A 14,367-nucleotide genomic window follows, 5' to 3' on the forward strand; every position below is an offset into this window, starting at 1 on the left:
CTGTGATGAGTGAATTGTATTTAGGTATTTGGCTCTTTGTCTTTGAAAAAAAAAAATCTACCCTTGGAGCCAGGCACAGTGGTATAGGCCTGTAATCCCAGCTACTTTGGAGACTGAGTCAGGAGAATTTTGAGTTTGAGGCAAGGCTTGGAAATTTAGTTAGGCCCTGTTTCAAAATAAAAAAAAATATAAAGGGCTGGGATGTAGCTCAATGGTAGCGTACTCTTAGGTTTAATTTTAGTACTGCCAAGAAAACAACAACAATAACGAAGCAAAACATCAACAAAAAAATCAACCACCCAAATAAACCTACCCTTGGTAATAACCAAGTTTGTAAATCTGATGAAGGAAATCTGCATATGGAGTGATAAAGGATCTGTGCTATTCCTTGGAAGTAGAATAAGGTGAGATTTATTTAAAATATAGTTGTAGATTCTTATCAGACATTGTAAAAGAATTCTGTTCATAAATGTGAGCTAGCAGAAGCATTGCAGAGGGAAGAATTTGGTAGTGATTTGGAGAAGGTGTAGACATTCATCATCTCTGGACTTGGCTTTTTTCCCTTTGTAAGTCAAAGATAATGCACTGAATAGTTTTCTCGGTGCTCTTTCTGGTCTGTGATTCTTGTAGTTTGCTCTTATTTCTGTCTTTACAGGTAGAAAAGAAGAATAGTTATGACTTTTAAGGTATTCCAGAGGACATCTAAAAGATGCCCTTTTAGAGTGACTTCTCCCTGGTGTTTTGAGAGATTCTGGGACTTCTCATTGGTTTTTTAAAGTGACCATTTCACTGTTGTGCAGCTTCGTGACACTGGAATGTTCATTAGAGTCCGTAGATGGATAATTCTAGAAAGCCTGATGTGCAGGCTGACCATGAAATTCTTTTCCACATCTTTCTATTAGGGCAAAGAGTATCTCAGAACTGCAGGCTTTTGGGTAACTAAAAGAGCTTGTAGAATTGCAGCCCTGAAAGGGCTACTGTGTACTGGCAATTCCTTGTAAGTAAGTCCCATAAAAGAAGTTCACTTGATTACAGAGGTGATTCAGTGTTGGAAAAGAGATATATTGTCCACCAGTGAGATGATGTATTCTTTCTTGCAGTCTAGAGGAACAGTTAATAATGCCTTGAAGTATAGTAATATAAAAGTGCCTGGCCAAGGAGTACAACTAATTCCCCTTCTCTAAAAGAAACTTTTTGAATACAGGTGGGAATGCGAAAGGTCCTAGTTCCATTAGTTTTGTACTAATACTGTTTGGATTGGGGGCATTTTTGACTTCTTTTAAAATGAAATGTTTACTTTAGAAAAAAATGACTAGCCAGGCCAGGTGGCCCAAAGGAGCAAGATCATAGTAATTGGCTTACATATTAGTTAACGACTGTGTGTTAGATGTGAAATGATCTTTCCATGAATATTGTTTGGGGAAGTTCCTGGTACCCCATAATAGTTTTGGGGTTGAGATTGGGCATTTTGAGATGTCGGATAGGAGAAGGTATTCTGTAACTAGGAAATGTGGGTATATCTGACAGTTAGAACCTGGTTTCTAATTTTGTCCTGTCACTTTGAAAACTATGTACAACTCATTCCAGTATCTGCTTTCTAGGCTGCACTAGACCCACTGCTATTATGTTCTGCTGCATTCAAACATTCCAAGAGAGCATATCTGTGTTCATTAATTTCTGCCCTGTTATGATCATTCTTTGGCTAAATAATGTTATCATTCTTTGATACTTATCATTGTGCTTGATAGGGCAAACCAATGAAATTATACTAATACTGTTCAGACTTTTTTAGCATTAGTTGTGTTATTGATAGCACTTGTAAATCTTAAAAAATTTTTTTTTATTTGTAGTTGGACACAATACCTTTATTTTATTTTATTTTTTTGTGGTGCTGAGGATCGAACCCAGTGCCTCACATGTACTAGGCGAGCATTCTACCGCTGAGCCAAGAACCCCAGGCCTATTTGAATCTTATAAAACGTTTTGAGGTATATTATTTTCCCTTTTAAGATGAGGAAAAGGAGCCAGGAGTGGTGGCATACTCCTATGAATCCAGCAACTCACGAGGTAGAGGCAGGACCATAAGTCAAGACCAGCTGTAGCATGTTAGCAAGTTAGCAAGACATTGTTTCATAATAGAAAATAAAAAGCGCTGGAGGTGTTACTGAGTGATAGGGTGCCTCTGGGTTCAATCCCATGTACCACTGCCAGCAAGAACAATAGTAAGATGAGGAAAAGGAGTCCTAAGGTAAGATGACTCCAGCTAAGGTCATAAGTGTCAAGATTTGGATGGAATTAAAATTCTGTTTTGTTAGGGTCAAAAATAATAGAAACTGAAATAAATTGAACGTACACAATTTTTCCCAGTACACTGCTAATCACTTCATATGTATTACAATTTTCATAGTGATCTTGCAACTTATGGTGCCTTTTATAGATAAGGCAGGCAGAATTAGAGAGGTCAGTGAAGTCATGAACCAGCTGTTTGAACTTAAATTTCTGTAACTTCAAACAAATTTCCTACTATTTGTTCTGCATATTAATTGAGTCTACTAAGTATTCAAAATCCAGCTTCAAGTATCTGTTCCTTTTTCTCTCACTAGCTAGAAGAGGTGTAAGAAATTCAAATAGCAAGTGATTTGTAGTATTCTCATGGCTCTCCTCTATCCCTACAAGAGGACCTCAGTTAATATTGGTTGTATTTTCTTTCCTTTTTTTTTCTTAAATTTTTTTTTTAAATTGTAGATGGACAGAATGCCTTTATTTTATTTTTATGTGGTGCTGAGGATCGATCCCAGTGCCTCACATATGCTAGCCAACTACTCTGCCAGTAAGCTACAAGCCCCAGCACCTTGTTTTTTTTTTTTTTTTTTTTTAAGAGAGAGAGAAAGAAAGAAAATGAATCTTTTTTTTTTTTTTGTAAATGACACAACACAATGCCTTTATTTTATGTGGTGCTGAGAATGGAACCCTGGTTTCCCCCCCCCCCCCCCCCCCCCGTGCTAGGTGAGCCACAATCCCAGCCCCCCTTGGTTGTATTTTCTATTGAGATAACTTTTCCATCCTCAGGGATGTAGAGGGGTGGAGCAGAGGATAAGAAATAGAAAAAACTGAAAGCACTCATTTTACCTTCTATACAATATGTGTATTTTAAAATTATTCTATAGTTACTTTTATAGAGTGTATAGGATGAATAATACTGTCCAAATTGAATCTGATATAAAGCATTTGTCATAAAAGATTTTTCATTAAATATAGTTGTAACTGGATCAGTAGGACACTTGAGCCACTTCTTAGGTCATAGAAACATGTCCTTAAAACAAAAACAACCAAACAAACCCCAATAATCCTCATTTTATGTATACACACAAGTAGACAAGATGGTGTTTGGAAAACTGGAATTACTTTTGTTAATTGCTTGCGCAAGCTTGTGTGAAACTATGTTGTGTGTAATTCCTTTTGATTTACTGTAATTTTGCTGATAAGGAACCAGAATATCAAAGCCAATTCATTAAATGTTTTTCTCTTTTGCATATATGTTTTTCTACATTTTTAAATTGGTGCTTTGTAGTTGTACATGATGGTGGGATTTGTTGTTACGTATTCACACATGTACACAATTTAGCAATATAAACAGGCCAGTATCATTCTTTAGTATCCACTCCCCTAAGTCTCTTTTCTCTATTCTACTGATCTCTCTTAGATTTAATTCATTGTAGTTTAGTTAATCAATGTATGCAGTGGTTCTCATAGTGAGGCATGTAAAGAAAGTAGAATGTACAGAAAAGTATTGGTATTTTCTGTATACCTAGCAGCCATGTCTGTGAACTATTCCTTTCCTACAATGAATGAAAAAAGGGTATGGCTCCATAACTAGCACACTAAGATTCATGTCATTCAATAATTAAAAATTCCCAGAGACTGGGTGTGTGCATAGGTTTAAATATTTGGTTCCATCTTGAGGTGAAGTATTCTTTTCCCTCTCAGATGAACTCTTTCCTGCTTTGGGGATCTGAGGAGTGTTGGTCCTAAAGCATTCTAGAAGTTTTTGCTGTTTTATTTGTAAACTTTGCAGGTTTCCTAAGTGATCTGGGATGCATCTTTTGCATACGGGTTCTAAAGTACTATTATTTAGTTGTTATGAAATATAGGCCTATTATAACATGAATGTGGTTGTGCTATAGATCAAACTATTCATACACACACAGACACAGCCTCATTTATAGGTAATTTGATAACTAATGTTCTGTTTACTCTTGTATTATGCAGAAAAACCAGATTTACCTCAGGTATTGTATCATTTTTTGAACATACTTTGCTGTCATCTGTCAGGTTTTCTGAAGATAATAGAGAAAAAAAAGTTTCTTGTAGCTATTTTTCCAATAATCTGAAACAGGAAGTTACTAAATTTGCCTTTTAGTAGATTTAGGAGGGTGTATGCAGTGGAGAAAGGATAGGTTAATTCATCCCCAAATAACAGGTGCTATCTGTGTCTCTTGAGTATTTTTTTTTTAAAAGGTTTTCTTTATAAAAGTACAAACAATGGTTTATTTTTATTTTTTTAAATGTGTGGGTTTGGGGATGAAGTTGTTGACTAGTTGTGGTTTTTAAAAAATATGTCTTTTTAGAGGGCTGGGGATGTGGCTCAAGTGGTAGCGTGCTTGCCTGGCGTGCGTGCGGCCCGGGTTCGATCCTCAGCACCACATACCAACAAAGATGTTGTGTCCGCCGAGAACTAAGAAAAAAAAAATATGTCTTTTTAGTTGTCAATGGATCTATCCATCCATCTATCTATCTAGTTATCTATATCTGCCTACCTACCTACCTATCTACCTTCCTATTTAATTATTTATAGCTCTGAGAATCAAACACAGTACTTCACACATGCTATGTAAACGCTGTACCGCTGAGCCACAACCAGCCCCTCGTTGTGTTTTGATGTGTAAAGAAGTTGGGGAACCCTTGTGCATTTTGGAATTTTAACAGTAATCAGCGGAAGAGCTGACCCTGCAATTCTAACTTATTTGCATTTATCCTAACATTTGAGAGTTACCAAATCTTATTATCTTTACTTGATTGCTGTTTTCCTCCTTTTATTGCTCATTTTGGTTCCCCAGGAACCTTCAGTGACTCTTAAGGGCTGCCTTAATTCCCTTAGGACCAATAAAATGTCAACTTGACAATATTAACATACTTGGGTACTCTTTTGTCTACACTTTGCCCTCAACTGACTCTACCAAACAGATTCCTAATTAAGAGAACTTCTGTGTATACACAGTGACTTCATTTCTGATCATCATAATGGGCTGTGACTTTTAACTTTTGAAATTCTATAGTGTTTTTTGATATGCTGTGAAAGCTGAGAGGGATCCCGACAGCTCCTCCTTCCTTGGTTGGCACAGGTTCCTTCTCTTACCATTTCATGCTTGGGTTGTTGCAGTGGCCTCTCTGCTTAGATGCTTCAGCATCCATTTGTTTCCCCTCACTACACTTTGTGGAGGACTGTCAGATTAATCTTTTTAAGTATTTTTATGGTGACACTCTCCATTGCTGCCTGTTGGGTTAGAACCACGCCCTGGGTGATGCACACAGCCTGGCTGGCCGTGGGCGCTAGTTGTGCTTTCACCTTCTCCCTACTTCTCCCCTGTGTGGATGGCCAGTCTCCTAAAGGGCACACGCTCCACTGGCCTTTCCTTTCACCTTTGTTATTTGCAGAAAGTCCCTTACATTGTCTGGTCTTCCCTAAGTTCCCTCCTTCTTTAAGACCTTCCTTGAACACTCTTTTTTTTTTCGTCATTGTCTTTTTAAAAATTTATTTGTCGATGGACCTTTTTATTCTATTTATATGCAGTGCTGAGAATTGAACCCAGTGCCCCACACATGCCAGGCAAGCACTCTACCACTGAGCCACAACCCCAGCCCTTGACCATTCTTATTATCTTAAAGTACTGCATATCAATTGCTAACTGGTTTTTCTTTTATAATTTTTTAAAAAGAGAGTCTTTTGCTAGTTTTTGTTAACTTCAAGAAGTGGCTAATGGAGGCTCTCCTGGGTCTGTTCAAGTAGCACCTTTGGAGTTTAGATGCTGAAGCTTCCCCCTCAGCCCCAGCCAGAAAAGCAAAGTTGGTTTTCAGATGTAGGGAGACCAAATTACCTCATCTTAGCCAGTACTGAACAGTTTGTGTGATTTCATCTGTAGTGGTGGAAGTGTTACTTAAAGGCATCAGATATCACTATTAATAGTGCTTATCAAAGTGCTTAATAACCCAGGGAAACATTAAAAAAAATAAACAAAGCTGTTGGTTTTATATACTGCATAATTAGGCAAAAAAATTAGGCTTCCTCCCTCTCTTCTTTTGAAGGAGTATATATTAAATTTTCCATCAAAAGAGATTTTAAGAGACTGTTACCAGGAGTGATAGTGCATGCATGTAAACCCAGCTACTTGGGAGGCTTAAGCAGGAGGTTTGCAAGTTGAGGCTGTTCTCATTTACTTATTGAGATGTTGTCTTAAAATTAAAAAAAAAAAAAAAAAAGATTGGGTAGAAAGCTTGCTTAGCACAAACAGGGCCCTGGGTTTGTTGCACTTTACCACCAAAAGGAAGAAGGAAAGGAGGAAAAGTGGGGGGGAGGCATCATCATGGAAATCAGTAGTAGGCATTTGTTTCAATAGGGTAAAAATTTTGAGCAGTAAGTACTGGAAGCCAGGTTGTAATTATGCCTACTAGAGAAATATAAAAAAAAAATTATAGCAGATGTTGATTCTTAGGCACTTTTTTATGATTTCAGTGAAATGAAACAGAACAAAAATATTTTAACATTTAAAAATACTCTTTACACAGGGGCTGGGGATGTGGCTCAAGCGGTAGCGCGCTCGCCTGGCATGCGCGCGGCCCGGGTTCGATCCTCAGCACCACATACCAACAAAGATGTTGTGTCCGCCGAGAACTAAAAAATAAATATTAAAAATTCTCTCTCTCTCTCTCCCCCCGTCTCTCACTCTCTCTTGAAAAAAAAAAATCTTTACACATAAGTACTGAGTAACTGATGAAAGAGATAGTTTCTTAACTATATATAAATGGAAGGTAAAAATGTTGGTAGTTCCTATGATGTTCCTAAACTAAAAGAGGTGATAACTAAAAAAAAACCTGTGCTCTATATTGTTTCTTTCTTTTCTTTTCCCCTTCCTCCCTCCCCCATCCCCTCACCCTGGCCCTTTACAACACTGAGCTACATCCCCAACCTTTCTAATTTTTATTATTTATTTGTTTTAATTAGTTATACATGGCAGTGGAATGCATTTATGCACTTTGATAGATATATCATACATAGATGGGATATGATTTCTCATTTTCTTGAGTATACATGTTTTAGAATCATATTGGTCATGCAGCACATATATACTAATAATGTCTGTTTCATTCTACTATCTTTTCTATCCCCATATCCGCTCCCCAACCTTTTTATTTTGAGACAGGGCCTTGCTAAGTTGCTGAAGCTGGCCTCAAACTTAGGATCCTCCTGCCTCAGCCTCCTGAGTCCCTGGGATTACAGGCGTGTGCCATCATGCCCCGGCTGTATACTTATTTTTAATTTAAAAATAATTGTCTTGTGATGAAACCAGTAAGGAGTATTTTGAATACTTCTTATTTATGCTGCAATCTTCCAAGTTAGAAGCTTAATTATTAAAATTATTATAAATAGTACAATATGAGCTCCTTTAAAATTACCACTAAGCTGTCATTTTAAAGGTCGGTTGAAGTGAAATGTGCTTATTGAAGAGAAGTTCCTTATTTGTAGTGAATTCCAGACCACCATAATCTCAATTTTTATTTATTACAGAATCACTTGTAAACCAAAACAAAAGTATGTTTTGTAATAATCCCATTGTACCAACAGTTACCTATTTTTGTTGTTTTTTCTTTTCTGTCTTAATCTACAAGGGAAGGTTACATGAAGAAAAGCAGTGTTTACATTTGTAATTTTGTGTTTTACTTTTTTTTTTTTTTTTAAAGAGAGAGTGAGAGAGGAGAGAGAGAGAGAGAATTTTCCCACATTTATTTTCTAGTTCTCGGCGGACACAACATCTTTGTTGGTATGTGGTGCTGAGGATTGAACCCGGGCCGCACGCATGCCAGGCAAGCACGCTACCGCTTGAGCCACATCCCCAGCCCTTGTGTTTTACTTTTAAAATGTAATATTTTGTTATTGTGCCATAGCTACTTAATTGTTAAATATTTTAATTTGCATTCAGCTTTTTGTTTTGATATTTTGAATGCCAAGTTTTCTTCCTTTTGGGGGTGGGTTTCTTAGGGGACATAAGCCAAAGGTGCTTCTCCACTGAACTAAACCCACAAAACTCCCCACTACTTTTAAAATTTTATTTTGAGATCTCTCTATGTTGTCCATGGTGACATTGAACTCAATCCTCCTGAGCCTCATGAGTGGGTAGATTACATGTATGTACCACATAGCCTGGCCTAGCTTTCTTTTTTGAATTTTGTTGTTGTCAATGTTGAGATAAATTCTCAGGAATGCACTGAGTCTTTTTTTGAGGGGGGGTAGAGAAGAAGTTGAACTTTATTAAATATAAAAGTTTTTCTGATTTAAAGGTCAACATGACTTTTGATATATTAATATGTAAATGTATGTGTCCACATACACATGGGCATGATGAACACAAATATGCACTCACGCCTCAAGGCTCTTCCAAAGAATTGTGGTAACAGTAGATGAAGGGACCTTGTTAAAAGTCGATTTATGCTTTTCATATGAAACTTTGGTAGTGATTTATATAAGTGTAGATTATGGTATTTACAAAAGCTCTTTGTTTCTGCACAGCTCCACTCGTGGTTCTTGTAGTGTTTGTTGGTTGTTTGTCTTATATTATTTGAAGTAGAGCGACCTGGATGATGTTCATGTTGTCTCCTGGCTGAGTCCATAGGAACATTTCACTGACAAACCAGAGTACTGTGAAGTCTTTTGGTTACTGCTTTCCTCTTTTTTTTTTTTTAATATTTTTTTTAGATATCAATGGACCTTTATTTTATTCATTTATTTATATGCTACGCAAGTTTGTTACCACTGAGCCACAACTCTGGCCCCACTGCTTTCCTCTTAAATAAAAGTAGTAGTTGAATCTTTGGGTTGTTCCTATGAGTTCAGTGTTGTATTCTTCCTTTACAAATTGTGTCACATTTAATGTTAACAACATTTTCTAGGTGAGATCACCAAGGCAGAGGTTTAATTGACATAGATGTTTTATGATTTCAGAGCATGCATTTGTGTTTTTATCACTCCATTAAATTTTTTTTAGTTATAGATGACATAGTACCCTTATTTTACTTATTTATTTATATGTTGTGCTGAGGATTGAACCCAGTGTGTTACATGTGCTAGGCAAGCGCTCTACCACTGAGCTACAAACTCAGCCCTTTTCACTGAATTTTTAAAATAAGAAGCTTTAGAGGTTCTTGATGTTCTTAGACCTTTATTTCCATAGTGTTTAAAGGGCTTTTAGTAAGAGTTTATGAGATAATTGTGTAAGTGTGGCATTGTATATTGTCTTTTTTGTTAGATGGGACAACAGTGTTCCCAGGCAAAATGTAATAATTTCCCAAATGGCCAGCATTGCTTGTAATTAGTTTCTATTATGTTCTCATGAAATATGCTTACTTAATTCTGTTGCTTTACAAACCTGTGGTTCAGGTTGGAATAAATAGTTTGTGTGTGTGAGTTTTTTTTTCCCCAAGGTTTAAGAACAGTGTTGGTGGGGCAATTGTGAATCACACTTAATAGTGCACTACAGGCAAGAGGATAAAATCTGTTTTATTGGTGAGGATGATAGTATCACTCAAGCTTTTCCTCTTGGTTTGTAGGTTTTGAAAGGGACTTTAGCTACTACTTCAGTGATGATTATGGGATCAACTTCCTCCTCAACCAGAACCACAAGAGTCTAATGTATAAAAATCATAACAAATTCTACTTATTTATGAGAAGAAATAATAACTCAGTTGAACAGGATCATTGTGTTCAGTGATCGTGTGCTTGGCTAGAGGATGAAATCAATTCTCTTAAGAAGTTGTTTGGTATAAGCAGTGTCAGTGTTAAGGAATTTATTTGAATCTTTTTATTATTGTCTATTGTAATCAGACTCATTTGATGTATTAATTGATTTTAAAGGGATTAACTTAATTCCTGCATCCTGAGCCTTCCTCTTCAGCGTGCCAATTGGATAATATAGTGCACAGTCTGACTCCCTCTGTCTCCCCCCTCTCTCTTTTAAATATTTTTTTTAGTTGTAGATGGACACAATATCTTATTATTATTATTATTATTTTTTTGTGTGTGGTGCTGAGGATTGAAGCCAGTGTCTCACACATGCGAGGCAGATACTCCACCACTGAGCTACAGTCCCAGCTCCTATCTCCTTCTCTTTTTTGGATCAATTCCTAATTCCTTTATCTTCCTTTAGAATTGTCAGATCTTTAAGTCGTCTTTTTTTTTTTTCTGTAAAAGTTTAAGTTGTCGTATTGCCTAATATTAAAGTGAATTTTGTAAACCTCTTTTGTGATCTGTTGCTTTTTGTCTTGTCAAAAACATTCTTGGTCTGGGGCTGCAGCTCATTGGTGGAGTGCTTTTCCCAGCATGCCCGGGGTTCCATTTGTGTTTCTATCACTCCATTGCAAAAATGACAACAACAAAATAAAAACAAAAATTAAAACAATCTTTATTCTCAAATTCTTGATGAGGTAAGTTTAAGCAACTATCCTTCTATATGCTGGCAGTATTTAAATTTTTGGTTATTAATATAGGTGTGGCCCTATTAATAGTTAGTGGTTGGTGAACCAGCCCAATTCTGTTTATATGTTACTACTTCCAGAGGGCTTACTATTGAATTTGAAATAGTTTGGAAAATGCATCCTCACTTTGTTTTATAATTTAGTAATTTCTTATAATAGAATCATTTGAAGTTAGGTGTTTTTATTTTAGTCAACTTTTGAATATGAGTGATTGCTACTAATTCTCAGTAAATGTAACATGTCTAGATTCTCAGTAAATGTAACATTAATTTTGCATTTTTAAAAGTCAAGTCAATTTTAATATATAAGGGTTGTAAGACAAAGTAGGGGAAAACATGAAAAGGGTGGAGGTAATTACCTTCTTCTAAATTAAAAAACATTTTACTTTTAACTTGGATTTAGATGTATGAGAAGTGGAACAAGAATTGTTCTTGAAAACAAAACTGTAAAGTCATGTTTTGAATATCCAAAACCACTTCCACGTAGTCACAGTTGTTTAGTTACCTAATGCTATAAAACAAATTATGTAACATTTAATAATGCAGTTCTTTAAGCCTCACAGTTTCTGTAGGTCAGGAACCAGGCATGGCCTTACTACGGCCTCTCACAAGCTGCAGTCAAGATTTCAGCTGGGGCTGCATTCATTTCATCTTGATTGGGGAATGGTCTGGCCTCCAAACTAATGTTCTTGATGTTAGGGTCCAGATCTTGATTGTCCAAATCCTAATGTTGTACAGAGATCTTTCTTGGTTCTTTGCTATATGAACTTCTCTCTGGGGTCGTTCACATCATAGCGGCTGCCTTCATCAAAGTGAGCATGCAGGAGGACAACAGAAGACAGAAGAGGATTAGCAATGTGGATACCTCAGACTTATGGAGCATATGTGAAAGCAACACCCATAACTTGCCTTAATGTTATTTTTTAGAAACATGTCACTTAGGTCCTGCTCACTATAGTGAAGGGGATTTTAGATAGGAGTCATCTGTGATGCTGCTTACTGCAGTTGTGTAGATTTGTATGTTTTAGAGTAAAGAGAAGTTCTCTGTAAGACATGTAGATATTTAAAGGCTTTTTGCTAAGTTTGCTTCTGTTTTTTCCCATGTGCCTCATTTCATTATTTTGCTTCCTTCCCAATTTGCAGAACCCCTTGCAGTTCATACTTCTGCTCTTTCCCTGTCTCCTGCTCAGATTGCTGCCATCCTGCTCTCCTGCCTCCCCTTTGTTTATCTCTTCCTAACTTGCCTTTTCAGTCCCTGCTGTTTTCACTGATAAAAATTAATTGATCTTCCTACCACTACTTTGGGAATACATATGGAGTTCTAGTACTTTGGGGGCTTCCTCTAGCATCTGTTTACGATTTATTTTGATTATGGAAGAATTATATTTATATCAATTGTTAATGGTGGGAAAAATGGATGATGCTTGGTAACATAGGGACTTGAGCTCATTGGTGTGTATTTTTTTAAAATACTTTCTTTAGTTGTCGATGCACGTTTATTTAATTAATTTATTTATATGTGGTCTGAGAATTGAACCCAGTGCCACACACATGCTAGACAAGTGCTCTACCACTGAGCCACAACCCAGGCCCTGGTGTGTATTCTTTTGAGACTTGTTTTGATTGCTACTCTGAAGTAGAATCTATTCCCGTCCCCTCGGTAGTACTGGGAATTGAACCCAGAGCCTTATACATGCTAGGCACTCATTCTGCTCCTGTTACATCCCCAGTCCAGTTTTGAATTTTGTTTTTAAATGGGTTTCGCTAATTTGTCCAGCAGGCTTGAATTGTGATCTTTCTTAGTCTGCAAACTAGCTGGAGTTACAGGCTTGCACTGCTGTGCCCATCTTAGAATCTCCACTTTTTAGCACTTTTCTTCACGTTTGCTGTATCATTGTTTCCTTTTGAAGAATTTAGCCTAGAAACAGCTTTGTTTATTTGCTCATCTGCTTGTTCTGACTTTGCATATTATGACAACCTGTAGTGAAAGAAAGGATCTTAGAAATCATCTTTGAAACCTTGAGCTCAAAGGCTGTTGCTTTGAATTGGCAATTTGACAAATTGTGGAGAAGACTATTAGCAAATGGAACTTGGTACTTTCAGAAGCTGTTGCTAGGATATCCCTGTTTTGTGCTAGGATATTACCCAACTTTTGAATAATAATTTCCAAGCTTGTGTGGAAAAGGATGAACATTCAAAAATTAAAATTTTTAATCTTCGTGGTTTAAATTACCTCTATTCATCTCTCTTTCCTGTCCTTCTTTCTCCTTCCTTCCTTCCTTCCTTCCTTCCTTCCTTCCTTCCTTCCTTCTTTTCTTTTCTTTTCTTTTCTTTTCTTTTTTCTTTCGTGACCCCTTGTGCTGACCTTTGTTTTTTTGGGGGGTAGACAAAGGGGTAATGGATGTGGACTCCTATTTGCTCTAACTCCCTTCAAAATAGAGAATAATAATAGTAATAATAATAATTATTATTATTCTTTTGTTGTTGTTGAAAAGGGTACAACCAATCAGGATGGAAACTATTTCTCATCTTTGGCTAGGACATTACAAGATGAAAACAAGAAAAAAATTCTTCAGTATTGTCTCTTGCATAGTTTACGTTAATTTTCAGTATTTCTTCTGTGATTTGACAGCTATTTTCACTAGGTGTGATGCCATCAAATTTACTTTTTGAGAACTTTGTATATGGCAGACATTGTGTTAGGCACTCATTGACAATCTCTGTCATTGTCTCAGCAGCCTGAAAAATATTTCTTCATCAATTAAAAAAGTAAAAAAAAAAAGTAAGGCCCAGGACAATTCAATAATATATCCCAAGGAGCAATGGAATCCTCTTGTCATGCCTTCTTACCTGGCCTACTGCTTAGCTTTGATCTGGGCTCTCTCATTTCACCCTCTTCTCCTTTAGTCCTTGTATGTTAACAGACCCCAGAGGCACACCAGGATGCAGTGCTGCTGCTTGTAACTATTTCTCTTTGGGAAAACTTAGGCATCTGTGCAGATATTGTTATGATATTGTTTTATTAGAAAATAAATGAAGGCCTGAAAAGTGTGTGGGAAATAACCCATGTCTGTGAGACAGAATTACAGAGCTATTTAAGGGTAGGTTAAAATTATGCTGAGAAACATAGAAATTATGTTTGGGAAACCAGGATTCATTTTAGTAGGCAGAGTTTAGTTTTTCTTTCATTACCATTGGGGTATAGCTTATAAATTGGAAAGTTAATCTTTTATTGTGAAGGAAGAAAGCAAATGTTTGTGCTTTTTGGTGTGTGTGTGTGTTTTCTGTTCCTCTGAGAAATTTAATTTTAGGTGTATGACTTTTTATGTTCAAAATCAATGATTAAATATTATCTCAAACTTCTTAGTTTCCTGTCTTAAGTAATGGCAGTTGAAAAGAAAACATAATTAGAGGAACTAAGAGGGGGCATTTTTGTGTGTAAAGCCGATGACCAGAACCAAGAATGATAGAGTTCTTAATTCCCTATCACTGATGCTTTGATCTTGTGCAAAACTGTACTGTATTTTGCTTGAAGGTTGCTTAGCATTTCTTTGGTTGAAACTAG

At 36.6% G+C, this 14,367-nt stretch overlaps 1 protein-coding gene across 16 annotated transcripts in view; it reads left to right on the forward strand.

Annotated features, from left to right (window-relative positions):
• The window catches only part of PUM1 (pumilio RNA binding family member 1), a 123,337-nt gene that overhangs the window by 42,798 nt on the left and 66,172 nt on the right, over positions 1-14,367 (forward strand). The window lies entirely within an intron of this gene.

Source organism: Spermophilus citellus, assembly GCF_964194105.1.
Source record: "Spermophilus citellus genome assembly, chromosome: 9".
Classification (NCBI taxonomy): Eukaryota; Metazoa; Chordata; class Mammalia; order Rodentia; family Sciuridae; genus Spermophilus; species Spermophilus citellus.